Raw genomic sequence first — 11622 nt, 5'->3', positions numbered from 1 at the left:
CACAGCCATCTGTGTGGTTCTAGTCTCAGATTGGTGGCTTGAAAAACATGCTGGGTGCTTGTGCATGAGTGCCCAAATTCCCTAGAGGAGATGGAGGAGAAAGGATTGTGGCATGGTCATCACCCTAGGAGGGTGATTTCTCTTGTTCCCTCTCTTGCTCTCTCTCTATCTCTCTCTGATGAGTGCATGCACCTAATAGCAAACAAACCAACAAACCATAAAACCAAAAGAAAAACCCTTCTTTTTATAGTAACTTAGAATACCCAAAATTCATTGGGTCTTCCTTCTGCTTTTGTCTTTCTTTAAGTTGACACATAATAATTGTACATATTTGGGGGTATGGGCAACTCTTCAGTATGTAAGTACAGTAAATAATGATCAAATCACAGTAATTAGCATACTCATCTTCTCAAACGTTTGTCTTTACTTTGTGCTGAGGTGTTTCCAAACCTTCTGTTTGCTAATTCGAAATATACAATAAGTTATTGCTAGTTAGGTTAATACAGTACCCTAGTGTACTATATAACACTAGAACGTGTTTTTCTTATTTAACTGTAACTTTGTACCTGTCAACCGATATCTCTTTATATCCTTTTACCTTCCTTCACCCTTTCCAGCCTCCAATAATTACTATTTAACCCTTTACTTCTTTAACTCTTTTTTTCTTAGTTTTCACATGTAAGTATGAACATGTGGAAACATGTTCTCTTTCTGTGCCTAAGTTATTTAATTTACTATAATGTTCTCCAGACTGGCTTGTTCATGATGTCTCAAATGACAGGATTTCATTCTCTGTAATGGCTGAGTAGTATTATATTTTTTTATCCGTTTGTTTGTTATGGGCACTTAAGTAAATTCCATATCTTAGCTATTGTGAATAGTCCTGTGATAAACATTGGAGTGCAGATATCTTTATGACATACTGATTTTTTCCCCTTTGGGTATACCCCCAGTAGTGAAATTGCCAGATCATATGGCAGTTCTACTTTTAGTTTTTAAGGAGCCTCCATACTGTTTTCCATGATGACTACACTGATTTACATTCCATCAGCAGGGTAAAAGAGTTTCCCTTTCTCTCCATACTTGCCAGCATTTGTTATTTTTTTGACTTTTTGATAACAGCCATGCTAACTGGGGTGAGATATTTCACTGTAGTTTTGATTTTGCATTTTCCTGATTATTAAGATGTTGAGTATTTTTTCATATGCTTTTGGCCATTTGTATATCTTCTTTTGAGAAATGCCTATTGAGATAATTTGCTCTTTAAAAGTCAGGTTTGTTTTCTTTTGCTGTTAAGTTCCTTATTCTGGTTTTCATCTCTTGTCAGTTGTATAGTTTGCAAATATTTTCTCTCATTCAGTAGGTTGTTTCTTCACTGTTGATTGTTTCCTTTACTGCGCAGAAGTTTTTGATTTGTTATGGCACTATTTGTCTATTTTTGCTGTTAGTCTGATGAGAATTCCTTTATACATGACTTGTTGATTTTATCTTGTTGCTTTAAAAGTTGTCTCTTTATCTTTGCCTTTGAGAATTTAATTATGTGTGCCATGGTGAAGCCCTGCTTGGGTTGAATCTGTTTGGGAATCTTTGATGAGCTTCTTGCAGTAAGATGTTCATATCAGGTCAGCTAGGTGGCATAATGGTTGGATCCCATATAGTCAACTGTGCGTTACAAGTCCTAGACTCGGTGGCTTGAAAAACACACTGGGAGCACGTGCATGTGTACTCAAAATCCAGAGAGGAGTATAGACTGTTTTCCATGATGACTACACTGATTTACATTCCATCAGCAGGGTAAAAGAGTTTCCCTTTCTCTCCATACTTGCCAGCATTTGTTATTTTTTTGACTTTTTGATAACAGCCATGCTAACTGGGGTGAGATATTTCACTGTAGTTTTGATTTTGCATTTTCCTGATTATTAAGATGTTGAGTATTTTTTCATATGCTTTTGGCCATTTGTATATCTTCTTTTGAGAAATGCCTATTGAGATAATTTGCTCTTTAAAAGTCAGGTTTGTTTTCTTTTGCTGTTAAGTTCCTTATTCTGGTTTTCATCTCTTGTCAGTTGTATAGTTTGCAAATATTTTCTCTCATTCAGTAGGTTGTTTCTTCACTGTTGATTGTTTCCTTTACTGCGCAGAAGTTTTTGATTTGTTATGGCACTATTTGTCTATTTTTGCTGTTAGTCTGATGAGAATTCCTTTATACATGACTTGTTGATTTTATCTTGTTGCTTTAAAAGTTGTCTCTTTATCTTTGCCTTTGAGAATTTAATTATGTGTGCCATGGTGAAGCCCTGCTTGGGTTGAATCTGTTTGGGAATCTTTGATGAGCTTCTTGCAGTAAGATGTTCATATCAGGTCAGCTAGGTGGCATAATGGTTGGATCCCATATAGTCAACTGTGCGTTACAAGTCCTAGACTCGGTGGCTTGAAAAACACACTGGGAGCACGTGCATGTGTACTCAAAATCCAGAGAGGAGTATAGAGGAGAAGGGATAGCAGCATGGCCATCTTCCTTGGGGATGTAAGCAGCTTTCTCACTCACCACATACCCCTGCCTGTCTCTCACTGGTAAGTGCATGCACCCTACAACAAATTAAAAAAAAAAAAGTCCATATTTCTTCCAATAATTGTGAAGTTTTCAGCAATTATTTTATTAAATAATCTTTCCTGTCCCTATCTTTGTCTCTTCTCCTTCTGGAACTCCTGTAATGGGACTATTTGTTCACTTGATGATATCCCGTAAGTCCAGTAAGTTGTATTCATCCTTTTTTTTTCCTTTTTTCTTTTTACTTTTCCCGCTCTTTTTAAAACAGGGTGATTGCAAAAGACTTCAACTTCAGAGATTCTTTCTTCTCTTTGTTATAGTCTGCTGGTGAATTTCCCTACTGCATTTTAAAATTTAATTTATTAAATTCTTCAGTTTGAGAATTTCTTTTTTTACTGTCTATTTTACTTGGAGTTCTTATACTAATTGTAGATTGTTTTCCTGGTTTCATTGAATGTCCCATTTGTAGTTTCTTGTATACCACTTAGTTTGTTTTAGAAACATTGTTTTGAATTATTTTTCAGGTATTTAAAAGATTTCCTTTCCTTTGGAATCTGTTACTGGAGCATTATTGTGTTCCTTAGGAGATGTCATGTTTTCTTGCCTTTTCGCGTATCTTGTGTCCCTACATTAATATCTGCATGTAGTGGAACAGTCACCTCTTCTGATTTTATGGAAGTTTTCTTAGCAAAGACTATTTCTTGAGGATATGTTGGGTACGGTGGGTACAATGTTTGGTTTTGATTCTGAGTAGGCATCGTGGTGTAATCTCTGTGTTATTCCTTGGCTGTAATCAATGTCAGAAGTGTTTGATAGTGCCCCCTGGTTCCAGTCTGTGAATGTTTGTGGTGATAGTGGTGCATCTTTACCAGGGGTGGGGAATTATCAGGTGGGCCACTTGGCAGCCAATAGTGGTGGGAGCTGGGGTGCCAGTCCACAGATTTGAAGAAGCCAGACAGCTGACAACTGCAGTCATGGAGGAACAATGGAGGTGTGGGCTGGCAGTGAAGAACTGCTATCTCTAGAGGGCTCTTGTGAGGCATACAGATCTGGATAGTAGAAACAGGTTGGGTGCCCTGGTCAACAGGCATTGGGAGGGCTGGCCCATGGTCCCTGGAGGTTCTGGCAGAACATAGAAGATTGAGTGGTGGATCTAGGGCGGGCACTTCAGTCTGTGGAATCAGGAATTTCAGACAGTCTCTCAAAGGCTACTTCAGGGAATGGGGGCCCAGGTGGTAACTTTAGGTCAGGCACTCAGGTCAGTGGCGGTAGGGAGTGTCACCTGGCAGTCTCTCAGGAGTACCTGTATAGGTTCACCTGTTACTTGGAGCAGCCTTCCTAGTGAATTGGTCTGTCTATATCCTGGGATGTATGGTGCTGTGTAGATGCAGGTGCCAGTGTCCTGGCTCAACTATTCAGTCTAGCTGGGGTGGCTGCAGCTACCCATGTGGGTGTGGTGGGGTGTTGGTGGGGTCTTAGGGGTGCAGAGAATGGGAGCCATTGTTTCTCAGAGCAGAATTCACTCTAGCAGTGGCCCCATTCTCAAAATAGCACAGCTCTGTAACACCTTGGAACCAAGGAGGATGGAGGTTACCCTGTGTGAGTTCCTTTCTTGAAGTTATACAGTCATGTAAATTTCAGAAAACTGTACACTGGGTCCATGAGGCCCACTGGAACTCACACATCTAGAATTCCAATTATCCGCAGTGCTAATTGTGACTAAACTTCTTGCTCCCATTTTTTCCACCTGTTCCTCAGTTTTATCATCTGTAAGATAAGCATAATGATAGTACCTACCTAATAAAGTTGTTATGAGAATTAAATTAGTTAATAGGTACAAGAGTTTAAAAGAATGTCTGGCACAAATAAGTGCTAAATAAGTGTTAGCAACTGTTTTTAACATCTGTCCAGTAATTATCCAGATTTGATGTTTCTGTGGGTTGCTAAGAGACTTCTGAATCACATGACATTTTTCCAGAGGCTCATATATCCAAAAACCTTACTGCCATACCCCTGCCAAACCTCATCTTGCAAAATTTCCTATATTAGCACATAGTACCACCAGTAACAAGCCAGTCCTTCATTCTGCTATGTTCCCAGTGCCAAAGGTCCTTTACATATTCCTTGCCCAAGAGTGACCTTCCCATTTTTGCCAGTTAATGCATGCTCCTCTTGCAAGATCATAGCTCAGGCTTCAGTCTGCTGAATAGCCGGTCTGACTCTTAAACAGCTCACATGTACTACTTGTCTAACATTTATCTCAGGTACCATTTTACATTTAATTGTGTGTTTATTTAATTAATATATACCTTTTCCACTAGACTAAAAGTTTCATGGAACCAGGACAGTATCAATTTTTGTTAATCATGGTATCCCCAGCTTCTAGGTCTTAATAAACATTTGTTGAAAGAATGAATTAGAATGCTGTAGTTCATGTATTGTTTGAATTAGTTCATGTATTACTTATTATTTAAATACAAAAGTAATACATGTTGTTCGAGATAAATACTAAAAACTCAGAAATATCTGAAATAAGAATTGGCCCCATAGCCTAGTAGTTAAATGGGTCAGATCCCGCATGGCTGACTGGTTCAAATCCTGTTCATAGCAGCTTGAAAAACATGCTGGATACATGTGTGTACATGTTCAAAACGGAGGATGGAGAAATGGAGAAGGGATTGCAGCATGAACAAGCCCAATTGGGAAGTGTTTTCTCCCTCTTTCTCTGTCTCTCTCTTTCTTTCCCTGTCTAGTGGACATACCCTCTGGCAATTTAAGAAAAATGAATCAAATGTGTTCCTATACCCATAACCTCATTTCTCAGAGGTATCTACCATTGACAGAGTATTCTCACAAACTTGGTTTATATGCTTCTAAACTTTTTTCTCTGTTTATCAGTTAAATACAAATACTATATGCACATATATAGTTCTTATACAAAAATATGTTACATATGCTTCTGTTTTATTTAACACTACAGTGGGGCTATCTTTCTAGATTTGCACATAGTAAGAGATTATGAAATACTATAGAAAGGTCTAAAGGACAGCACAGTGAGCACTTCTGTATTCACCACCCAGTGTAATAAATTAGGATTGTCAAACTATTGATCACATCCCCTACATCTGAGGTAACTAACCCTCTCTTAAATTGGACACTTATTTATTTATTTATTTATTTTTGCAATAGGGCATATATGGCTGCCGGAGAGAGACAGAGAGAGGGAAAGTGAAAAATAATCCCCCAGAGAGGGTAGGTCACACCACCATCCCTTCTCCTCCATTCTCCTCTCAGGAGTTTGGACACATAAGCACACATGCCCAGCCTGATTTTCAAGCCTCCAGGTTCAGGATTTGAAATGTGTACGATGTGGGAATCTGGTGCCTTAACCACACGCCACCTGCTGGCCCAAATTGGGCATTTCTCATTTTCAGTATTTCTTTATTATTTTTTTTTTTAGTTTTTATTTTTTAATTTCAAGAAAAGCAGTTTCAACTTTAATAAATCAAAATAAAAGAAATGCTAAGAGAACTTTGTTTAAAACTTAAAGACAGGAAACTGGTTAGGATTCTGTTCAAATAGTAGGTACATGAACCTATCAGCAGCTCAAGACAAGACAAAAATCCTTAAATCTGGAAAACAAAGTCTAGTTTTAGTCAAAAAACATAAGATTCTATTTCACCAGTTCAGTCTCATTTACTTAATCTTCTTTTGTGGTCTGATCTTATTGATTAAATTCTGGGATATAATATTCAGCTACAGACTTTTCCCTACCATTAAGTTGGCCATTTTCTTAGTTTTTTTTTTTTCTTTTTTTTTGGAGAGATTTTCGCTATAGGGCATGTGTGCTCGCCAGACAGACAGAGAGAGACACAGAGACAGAAAGCGAGAAATCACCCCCGGGGGGGATGGTCACGCCGCAATCCCTTCTCCTCCATTCTCCTCTCGGGATCTTGGGCACGCATGCACATGCGCCTGGCGTGAGTTTTAAGCCACTGGGTCCGGGACACAAACCGCGGTCGACTACATGGGAGTCCAGCGACATAGCCATTATGCTAACTGCTGGTTCCCTTAGTTGTTTTTGAACTCTTATTTTTATGTGTCTGTATTTAGTTCTCCTGCTATAGCATTCCCTTCGGAACTTCTTGGAAAGTTGATCTGGTGTTGGTAAATATTTTCAGGTTTTGTTTATCAGAATGTTTTTGTCTTTTTTTTCCATATGAAGGATAATATTGCCGGGTACAGTATTCTTGGTTTTCACTCAACACTGAGATACATTTTCCCATTCTTTCCTTGCTCGCATTGTTTCCAATGAGAAGTCTGCTGTGAGCCTGATGGGATATCCTTTGTAGGTTACTTGACATTTCTCTCTTGCCAATCTTAGTATCTTGTCTTTGTGGTTTTGGTCAATCTGACTATAATGTTTCTTGGAAAAGATCTTCTTGGGTTAATTCTATTTGGGGTCCTTTGTATTTCTTGGATCTGGATCTTTGAGTGCCTCTCTAGGTTTGGCAAGTTTTCATCTGGGATTGCATGGAATAGATTATCTATGCCCTTATCAGTCTCTTCACCTTCTGGGATACCAAGTACCCAGATGTTTGAACGTTTGATGGTATATAGTGTTTTTTGTACATTATTCCCATTTTGGGGGGGCATTTTCTCAGTCTTTGTGGTGGATTTTTCTAGGTCAGTGATTCTATCTTCTCCATCTGAGATTTGATTTTCTGTATGATCTAGTCTGCTTTTAATACTTTCAAGGGAGATTTTTATTTCCTGTATTATAACCTTCATCTCTAACAGTTCCATCTGATTCTTTTTTATGGTGTATATTTCCTCTTTCAGATCTTACAAGAACTTCCTCACATCCTGCAACTCATTGGATCCTTTCTCCTGCCTCTTCTGCAGTTCATTGTCTCTCTTCTCTCCATCTCTGTTAGCTTTGTCACTATAAATATTCTAATTTTTTTTTTTCTGAGAGGTTTTTTACTATGGGACGTGTGCGCTCACCAGGCAGACAGAGAGAGACAGAGAGACAGAAAGCGAGAAATCACCCCCCAGAGGGGATGGCCACGCCGCAATCCCTAATCCTCCATTCTCCTCTCGGGATCTTGGGCACGCATGCACACGCACCCGGCGTGGGTTTTAAGCCACTGGGTCCGGGACATGAACCGCGGTCGACTACGTGGGAGTCCAGCGACATAGCCATTACGCTAACTGCTGGTTCCCAATATTCTAAATTCTTTATCTGACATTTCTGTGAGTTCCATTGTACTCTCTGAGGATGAAGAGGAGTTATTATTTTCCCTTGGAGGAGAGGTATTTTCTTGCTTTCTCATATTTCTTGTGACCCTGCAGTGATTTCTGGTCATCTGATGGATTGCGCATTTCTTCCTAAATCTTGAAGTTCAATTTGAATATTCAGAGGTGTGCAGGATGAGGTGATCTGCAATCTCTCTTTTGTTCCATTTTTCACTTTTTGTGCATCAGATTCAGTGGGAATTGAGGAATATTCTGACCCTAATTGTATTCAGATGTTTGGATACTGTTTACTTTGACTTGTCTAGACACTCAGTATGTGGAGGTTGAGCAGTCAAGGAATGAAGTTAAAGGTAAAAGGAAAAGAACTAGAGAAGAGGAAAGAAGTAAAAAATGAAAAGACATGGGGAGACACAGAAACAGAGACAGAAGGATGGAGAGAAGGATATAGAGGTAGCCCTACCCACTAGAAATGAATCTGGAAGGAGAAGTCTCAGCATAGTATCTTCATTTTTCAGCCCTGGAAGCAATATTTCACAGCTCAAGTTCAGTAGCCATCTGAGGATGGGCCTGGATTTGTGCCTTTCTTAAATGGGAGAGGAGAAAGGCACAAATTAGCACAATAAAGGAGGGGGTTGAGAGCCCAGAGCATAATTTGCCTTAAAAATATTTACAAAAAATGAAAAGATACAGGGAGACAGAGAGAGACAGAAAGATAGAGAGAAGGATACAGAGGTAGCCCTATCCACTAGAAATGAACCAGGAGGGAGAAGTCTCAGCAGAATATCTTCATTTTTAGTCCCTGAAAGCAATATTTCACAGCTTAAGTTCAGTAGCCATGCCAGCCAATATTTCTTTATTCTTTACCTACTGACATTTATATCTATAACCATTGGAGAGTCTTTACATTTTTCTAAATTTTATATAAATAGTATAACTCTCTTTTCATTTTCTAAGACTTGCTGTTTTTGTTCAATATTTTGTGAGATTCATTCAAACCGAAATGGGTAGCTCAGGTTCACTCATTTCCCTTAAGACAGAGCATCCTGCAAGAATACGATATAATTAATTATCTGTTCCTTTACTGGTATGCATTTAGGTGGTCTATCCCACCTGCCGTTTTTCCTGTTATTTCAAAAAGTGCAGGTGTAAGCAATCTTAAATATGTCCTCCTTTGTGCATATGTGAGAGAATTCCTCCAGCATTTACTCCCAGAGCAAGTGCTGAGGTGTAGAAGATGCTTATCTTTAATCTTATTTGACTCTATCAAATCTAGTTCTTCAAAGTTCTCTTTTTTCCACAGTTGTGTAGTATTTAATTAAAACAAGGTACACTAATTTATTGATCTGTTTCCTATGCTTTACTGGATTTTACTTGGAGATTAAAGCAATATTAAATAGATTTTGTTTGCCACTTCTCTGCTCACGTCAGTGCTGAGGTTCTGAAGCAGCAGGAGAAAATGTGGCCCCTGAACAAGGTTTAGCTGCCAGAACTGGAGAAGGTGGAGGTGCTGGAGTCCAAGGAAGATTTTGAGGAGTTTCAGCTGCCAGTCTTCAGTGAGATGCAGGAGAACATCATGTCTCTCACTCGAGAGCATGGGAAAGTGTATATACGGAATGGGAGCAAGTTGTGTGAATCCAGATGAAAATCCAGGTGGAGGCTTCAGAGGAGAGTGCTTTGAATCATCTTCAGAACCCAAAGGATGGAGTCAAGGGCAGGGTGATGAAAAGGTGTGAGAAGGCCGACGAGAGGGCCAAGAAGATCACGGAGATGGCGGACATGTTGGTAGGGCTGGTCCCATGGATAGAGGAGCCAGTTGTCTTGAAGCAAGACTGGTGAATCTTGGTCAGCTGATGAAGGTTGGCTGACACCCTGGAGAAGCTGAAACTGGTGCACCTTTTGTTTTCTCTTTTTCCTTCTGTCTACACTTTGTCCTCACTAACACTATGATTCTGCTATGGTCTGTGGTTGGTGACCTCAATATGAGTTTTGATAGGTGTTTTTGTTTGGGAAAGCAACTTTTATTTGGAAAATAAATGTCCTCATACACAAGAATTAGGGCCTAGATTGTAAACTACTGTAGCAGCCACATTTGTTCCTGGACTTTGGTTGCTTTTTCTAAATTTTGAGGTGCTTTGCTCTTTCTTTCTTTTTTTCTCCTTTGAAGAGGTTTTTGCTATAGGGCACGTGCACTCACCAGGAAGACAGAGAGAGACAGAGAGACAGAGAGACAGAAAGCAAGAAATCACCCCCCAGGGGGATGGCCACACCACAATCCCTTCTCCTCCATTCTCCTTTCGGGATCTTGGGCACACACACACACACACGCCTGGCGTGAGTTTAAGCCACCTGGTCCGGGACTCAAACCACAGTCGACTAGATGGGAGTCCAGTGACATAGCCATTACACTAACTACTGGTCCCCTTTGCTCTTTCTTATATAACCTGATAGCTACCTCGAACTTTGGATCTGTTCCTGACACATGAGACTCAGAACTAGAGCTCTGAAAGTGTTGAAAAAGCTACATTAATTCTAGAAGACAACTCCATGCAGCAACTGCTGAAGAAGGGACCAGACTGGGAATGTTGAGGGGACTGATCTGGACTGAGGAATCAGGAGAAGGGATGGAAGATAATGTTGTCTGTATGTGGGGACTTTAATTTCTGTGTGAGACCAAAGGAGCAGAGATGTATTTTGTTCACAACTTAAATTTTACATGATACATTTTCTTTTTTTTTACAAATACTATTTTTTTATAATTATTTATTTAATTTTATTTATTCACTCATTTATTTTAATTTGACCAGAGAGAGACACAGAGGAGGAAAGAGAGAGAGGGAAAGTGAGAAAGGAAGCCACCAGGTCCGGGACTTGAACCATGGTCGGCCATGTGGGAGTGTCCAGCACCTTAACCACCATGTTACCTGCTGGTCCCATATGATACATTTTCTGACGTAACCTGTCTGGTGAGTTTGTTTGGACAACCTAACTCAGCTTTATGTGTCATGGGACCTAGAATAGGTGATGTTGGTATTCTGTACAAGTCGAAGTAATAATAACACTTGTGCATTTCAGGGGATTCTGAACAAAACATGAAAGATATTTGCAAAAGCCCTTAAGAGGTTGGGGGAAGGGAAGCATGAAGCTGTCTAGATTCTAAGCTGGACAGGGAAGAGGCATTTCAAGGCTCATATGTTGTCCAGCTTTAAGTATATTTGAGTAACAGAGTCCTAAACCAAACCTGAGGATTAGGACTCTCAGGTCCTCACTGGGTGAGCAGCAAATCGAGCTGGAATGGCCCAAACTTTGGCTCAAAGATCGTCTCACTTAGCTTCCCTGCCTTAACTGAGAACTGGTCAGAGCCTGAGAAATAAGTCACAGCAGAACACCACAACAAAGAGCCAGGAGGAAGCATGCCTTCTTGCACCTGTGAAAATGCAGGGTCTCCACTCAGGCTGCTCCTGGGATGCATTGTCTTAGCAAAGGGGGAAGCAGATGGCAGTTTAATAGGACCTGATAGCATTGTTCTGGGTTAGGCAGGAGGTATCCTCTGGAGAACTAGGAGAGAAGCTTTTAGCTAAGAACCATAACAACATGGGGAAGGCTCTGGTGGAAGCTACTTCCTCCCTCCCAATCCCCCTCCCGCCAGAGGAGCTCAGAAGGGGCAGGAGTGTACAGGCCCCATTGTTCGCCTGCTGCTGTTCCTTCCAAAACTCCCTGGAGAAGCCAGGAACTGAGACCCAAGGGCCTGTGTGTGTGTGTGTGTGTGTGTGTGTGTGTGTGCAGTGGTGACTGTAGGGGAAGGTCTGGGTGTT

At 40.2% G+C, this 11622-nt stretch overlaps 1 pseudogene; it reads left to right on the top strand.

The window, feature by feature from the left end:
- The first annotated feature begins 9266 nt into the window (after positions 1-9266).
- Positions 9267-9646, top strand: LOC102481757 (MORF4 family-associated protein 1-like; annotated as a pseudogene).
- The last annotated feature ends 1976 nt before the right edge of the window (positions 9647-11622 follow it).

Source organism: Tupaia chinensis, unplaced genomic scaffold (genome assembly GCF_000334495.1).
Source record: "Tupaia chinensis unplaced genomic scaffold, TupChi_1.0 Scaffold000095_1, whole genome shotgun sequence".
NCBI lineage: Eukaryota > Metazoa > Chordata > Mammalia > Scandentia > Tupaiidae > Tupaia > Tupaia belangeri.
The sequence above is the reverse complement of the archived record's forward strand: the minus strand, read 5'-3'. Positions and strand labels throughout refer to the sequence as shown.